The sequence below is a fragment of the Callithrix jacchus genome, chromosome 16, assembly GCF_049354715.1.
Source record: "Callithrix jacchus isolate 240 chromosome 16, calJac240_pri, whole genome shotgun sequence".
Taxonomy (NCBI): domain Eukaryota; kingdom Metazoa; phylum Chordata; class Mammalia; order Primates; family Cebidae; genus Callithrix; species Callithrix jacchus.
The window spans coordinates 86,077,568-86,084,540 of NC_133517.1; positions in this window are offsets into that span (position 1 = coordinate 86,077,568).

Here is a 6,973-nt window from a genome sequence, read left to right on the forward strand (position 1 = left end):
AACAGCAATTTTCTTGTATGAAAATTTCTTGTATGAAAAATTAATTTTCCATTTCTATTGCAAGGGGTGACAAAAATGTAAGTGCTGCATATATTATCCAAATTATAATTAATTATTTCATTCTTAAGCATCCTTTTTACCATGGCATAAGGGGTTGTCACGGTGCAATGGTGGCACCTATTGGTATACGGGATATATGACATTAAACTATCTGAATTTTCCCCATATTGTCTCTTTTCAGTGTATATAAGGTCTAGAATTGAAAAAGACATAGTTAAAATCAGCACTTTCAATTTGAAATGAACATGTTTAAAAGCCAACACTAAATGCAATGTGTAAGGTGGCATTAGTCATGAGATTTTCTAACTATGGTACATAAAACAGAATGAGAAGAAAAAACAATGTCAATATTTATTTCACAATAATTTTTTGTGAAATAGTGAAATAATAAAAAATAAAAAATCTTAGATATAGATAGATAGTTGGATAGATATAGATACACACCATAACATCATATGCTAACCAGGATACTATCTCACTGGAGAGTAAAGAGAAGATTATGGGCCTACAAACTCTCTAAAAGCATACATTAAATAAAGAACACATAAATGTATAGTTACTATAACAATGAAGAAAAATAATTGTATGAATAAGAAACATTTCAGAAATGTAGTGTTGGAATAGTGTAGACCTAATAAAGGATATGGCATTCATTGATATAAGCAATATTCCAAATTAAAGTAAAATCCTTCTTTCCTTTTATTTTCTGTCAGGATGGCTAATTGATTCATTTGTTTTTTAATGTTCTACCTAGTAATTTACCCCCCAAAATTGCTAAACTTTCCAGTTAAAACACTGAATTACAGTAGAGCTGATTTATTGTGTTACACTGAGAGAAAATTTTTTCACAAACAAAAGGTTTCTGACTGTAACTGATGCAGAAGAATAGATTTGTTTATAGGTAAAAATGCACAGATAATTCTGTTAGGTTGAAGCCATTGAGCTGTGGAGCCCGGAGCATTCTACTTGGCCAACAACAATCATCAAGTTGCATATAAAATAACTCAATTTTCTTTCATTCTAAGTAAACACTACCAAATTCAAGATTGATGAAGTAGAGTGTGAAAAAGAAAGTTTTATGCTGTCATAAGACAGATTTTTAAAAAAGTGGCTATGAAGGAAAGAGGGCATACAATTTTGATTATCTGTTAAGTAGCCCAGAAAATTTTGAAAATGTTCATTTAAATTACAGCAGCTCCTTGAAAACACAGAGAGTGTACAAACAATTCAGAATCTGGTTGACTTAATTCACCAAGCATTTCAAGCCCAGGAAATCTTACTGTGCCCATTGTCCCTTCTAATGTTTGGAAGCTATATTGCATTACATTTGAAGCTAAGAGGAATTAGAAATACTTTAGGTGAGGACGTTTATTGTAAGGGTTAATGAGGATTTTGGAAGATTTGACAACTGGAGGGATCTCACTAATCAATTCTCAAGAAGAGCCCTAAGAAACCACTTTTCCATTTCTTAGTTCTGCTTTCATTTTCTTCATATTAACATGACATTAACAATTATTAAGTATTTTGCTAACAAGAAAACGGAAATGATTGACTATATTCTGAACATGATAAAACGTATATTTGAATATTTATAATGTAACTAACAGAAAAATATCAGTTTTTTGTATAAGGATGATTTTAAATCTATAAGCATGAGCACATCATTAGACTTTAATATTAGAAATTAAACTAATCACGTCTAATAATTATGTGTAAATAGAAAAGTGAATCATATACAATATTTATAGATTCCTCATGATGGATCAGTTTTCTCTATACAATATGTAATCATAAAACTTGGAGAAATAGCTAATGAAGAGTTTGAGCAGATCTACAGAACAATGACATTGACTCCTTCTATATAATTTTTCTTCTTAATCCTGGATATATTGTATATAACATAGCATTTATTATGTACTATATATGACATAACATATAATGTGCAATATATAATGTAAAAGCATATTATTAATTTTGGAACATGCTCTTACATTATTGAAACACAGGTTAATAATTTTATATTATATATTACTCATTGTAATATATATTACTGTTTATATATTACTCATGCTTTCAGTCACATGAAGGGAGCTTACAAATATTAATGTATGACATATTAAATGAATGAGTATTGCCCACAAAACATACATGCCTCACCCAGTGAATATTTATTTATGTTATGTTTCCCATCACAGAGTAGACTGTATTGGACTGTTCACATGGAACTTACAGTGTAAGTGCCTGCGTCTTTTATATCTAGTACTTTCCTTATTATTTCTCTTATTATAATAAAAGGGAAATATATATCATAATAAGGATAATAGGAAAGAAAATAATAATACAGTGAAAAAAATAAAAGACATGATCAAGAATAAGAGTTTGACAAAAAGAAAAATAAGGTAATGTTAAATTATATGAAGACAAAGTAAACAAGGGGATTTGATAGAGGGAGTGTGTGTGGGGCTTTGCGGGGTGGTTAAACAGGTGATTCATGCAGTCTCCAGTGAGATGACATTCAGGACAAACCTGTGTTAGTGAGGGAGTTAATCAATGCTGAATCCATTTTTTTTAATGCTGAAAAATAGTGATGGCACAATTTCTAGGGAAAAATTTAGGTTGAGGATAGAAATACAGAGGTCATCAGAATATTTATTTTATTTATGCTCACAAGACTGAATGAGAACACTAAAAGAGGGTAAATGTTTACAGTGAAAAGAAGAGTTACAATGGTTGAGTCCTGAAGCACTCCAGCATTTGTGAGACTAATTCAAAAAGAGCTAGAATGAGTTTTCCATTTCAGCTCTCTAGAACCTTTTCCACTTGAAAGGAGAGGAATGCTTGTTGGAGGAAACACAGAAGAATGTGGTGTCTTCCACAAGAAGTATAAGTAAGAATTTGTGCCAATTACTGCTGGTAGCCCTAAGTTTAGGAAAATTTAGTGGTTACTATTGAGTTTATCAATATATGTACATCACTGGTGACCTAGAGAAGTTTGGTGAATGCTAGAGGCAAACTCCAGATTGAGAGATTGAGGAGGAAATGGGAAGAAGTGACTAGAAGAAGTGAACAGAACTGTAAGAGTACAGACAGCTTTATCGATGATCTCTGCTCTAAAAAAAGAGCAAGGAGAATTAAAAAACCATCTGGGTTTATTTATAGATAGTTGTACAAACGTGTACAGACTCAGCAACATTCTATGTCTATTAGCAGAGAGTGTCTAAAGTACAATATAGTACGTGGACTAAAGGATAGCTCAACTTGGTCAGATCATGAGAGAGACATCATAATTACAGCTATGCTAAGTGCACAGTAAGCACTTTTCTAAGTGCTTTGTATACATTGTTATAATTAATCCCCCCAAAAAAGCATAGAATATCATTACCTCAATTTTATAGGAAAAAAGCAAGCCATAGACAAGTAAGGGGGGTCTACGGCCCTACCACCCTGAATCTCTTCAGATAAGTAAGGGGCTTGCCAGTTTGCAAAGGTACTTTTGTTAGAAAACAAAAGCCCAAATAGTATATTATTCTTATCAAAATGAATATCTTTTTCACCATACAAAACTCTTTCTTTGCAAGTACCAGAAAAACAAGAGGAAATCATGCGTGAGCATATGATATAGAACATAGAATGGCTTGCAAAGAGCTTGTAAAGAGGCTGTGGGAGGATTTAAAGTTTATGAGGGTGACTGTGGCTTAGAGTCATTTTTATTTCAAGAATGAAAATGAAATTAGTTTGGGTAAAAAATGATGGAACTGTCTTAGAACACAGCATATAATATAGACAAATAAATAATATGAGAATGGAACACAGGAGAGGAGTTCTAGTGGTAAGAACAGCTTTGGATATCATCTGCATAGCATTAATATACATTAGTTAATTAATTCTATAATATTTGATCACCTATTCTCTGAGTACTGAGCTGCATGTTACAAGTATAGAAGTGAAATAGACTTCTGTTGTCAGCAATTTTACTGAAAATAGATAATATTGATAATGAAACATAATTTAAATACATTGTGGTGATTGCTAAAACATCAACATATTATATCAGCACTATGTAAGCATCCCTAATCTATATTTGGAAGATGAGTGTTAAAAAAGGCTTTCAGAGTGGATGAAATTGTTATCATTATTTTTTTTTATGAAAGAGAAAACTTGCAAAGAAGAAACCAACCCAGATCTTTGGAAAATATCTGAAAATAAGAACGAGAAAGTCAAAGAAGAAACAATTTTCTAGTAGAAGATGAATCAATCTGTGGACTTTTCTGCAAAGCAATGTGAAATACTGATTATAAAAGGAAACATTTAACAAATACCACCTAAAGCTTTTAGATATAAAATTAGAAAAGTACATATGACTTGCTACTGAGTAGTTTCCTCTCAGACAGAGGAAAGGCAGCTCTCTGAACATGTTAAATTAAAGAATAAGTGTCTGGTTAGGAAGCACAGGCAGGAAATAAGGGCTAAAGCTTTCAAAAAGAAGAAAGGTAAGTACAATAGTGAGGGAAAAATGTAAAGGCATTGCCATGAAGGCAGAGAAATCGCTTATACAGATCAGAACCCAAGAACAGACCAACAGAAAGTCAGTCTCTAGACCCTGAGCACTGAATGTCCCTGAGTGAACAAAAAGAAGGCTTCATGAGCAGCAAGCATCAAACATTAGAAGGAATTTCAAATGTATGTGATCTTTTTTTCCCGATGTCTCTTCAATTGCATAATTTTCCATTAGATTGGACAAAGATTGTTGACCCCCTTCTGGTTGACCGGAGTCACCTAAATAAATGATCAGTGGCACATATACTGCCACCTTCTTTTCCCTATACACATATACACTGCTTCTCAGACTAAAACAAATGATAATTTATGTTGTCAACAATCTTCCCATCAATATTAAACCTTACTTCTAGAGCAACATACTCTCAAGTAAACAGAGTGAAAAGATTGATCAATCCATAAGAGGTCTCAAGTCTACTTTCAAATGTCATTTTGCTTATGATTGGAAGGTTTTAAGGTGGCCTCATTGAACACAGCATTATTTCATGCTGGACAGTTTTCTATGGTCTATACCATCCTAGTTCACTACGGAATGACACCTTATTCAAAGATGGATACTCAAGGTAGCAGAAAAGACAGGTGTCACCAAATTGAAATCACAGTTGGAAAGACTTTAAGATCATGCACCTATTCAGGGAGCAATTAATATAGTAAGGTACATTTATTTGCTAATTTTTATTTGAAAAATAATGATACATGTACAGTGTGATGTTTTGATATATGCAATGATTAAAGTAGGCTTATTAACATATCCATCACCTAACATACTAATTTTTTTTGTGTGGTGAGAACATTAAAAATCTACTCAGTTAGTAATTGTGAAATATGTTTTACTTTACTATTAACTGTTGTCACCATGCTCCGTGATAGAGCTCAAAGACTTACTCTTCCTGTCTTACTGAAAATTTTTACCTTTTTACCAATATTTCCAGCCCTATTCCCCCCACTTCTACCTCCACTGTACAGCTCTTGGCAACCTCCATTCTACTCTCCTATTATATGAGTTTGACTTTTTTTTGATTCCATATGTAGGTGAGATCATGTAGTGCTTTGTCTTTCTGTACCTGGTTCATTTCACTTAGCATGCTGTCTGATAGGTTTATTCATGTTGTTGTAAATGACAGGATTTCCATATTTTAAAAGGCCAAATGGTGATCTAATATGTATACATAGCACATTTTCTTTATTCATCCGTCTGTTGATGGACATTTAGATTGATTCCATATCTTTATTATTCTGAATAGAGCTGTGATAAACGTGAAAGTGCAGATATTTCTTCAACATATTGATTTCAATTCCTGTGCATATACCCCCAGAAGTGGGATTGCTATGCAATTTTTATTTTTCATAAAAATTGGAAACAAATTTTGCATTTTTGGTTGAGGTTTGATTTGTAGAAAGGGCTGTGTTAAACATTGACTAAGATCTTTCTTTCTCTGAACACATTCAGGTTCTCAGAAAATCATCTCACCTACTACATCTGCCTATCTCTCCCCACCTCCAGCACTTCATCTTGAGACCAAACTGGCAGAGTATGTTATTTGATATTTTCCCAATTGACACCAGTCAGCTTTTCCTTCATCCACCCCATTGTTTTCTTTGATTCTGAGCACAGTAGGCAGTGATTCTGTTAAATAAAAAATATAAAATGTCAGTCCTCCACTCAAACCTTCTTAATGGCCTCCCATCTTGAGGCAGGAGAATCATTTAACCCCAAGAGATCAAGACCAGCCTAGAAAACATAGTGAGATACCTGTCTCTGCAAAATGACAACAAATAATAACAATAATTAGGCATGGTGGTACATGCCTGAGGTATCAGCTTCTAAGGAGACTGAGGTGGGAGGATTGCTTGAAGTCGAGGCTGAACTGAGCTATGATCACACCACTGCACTACAGCCTGGGAGTGCAGGCTGGGAGTGCAGCCTGGGAGCCTTGAGAAAGACTCCATCTCAAATAAATAAGAAGTAAAAGTAAACTAAAGTAAAACAAAAGTGAAAATCCTTATTAATACTGGGTAAACTTCTACATGAGGAAAATCCCACCCCCTCCCTTATCTTGCTAAACAGATTCAAGCAGAGTCTCACTTCAGAGCCTTTCGACTTGCTGTTCACTATGAAAGAGGTGCTCTCAACCAAATTTCATCCTGTTTAAGTTCCTTTACCTCCATTGATATATTGCCTACATTCCGCCTTCCCAGCGTTGTGGCCAACACACATGCACATGCATGCACGTGGACACACACACACCCACACTCACACTTCTTTAAGTTTTGGTCACCTTATTGTTTCTTTCATATGCACTAATCACACCAAATGTATCACTTATTTAGCCTTTTTAAAAATTATCTTTTCTTT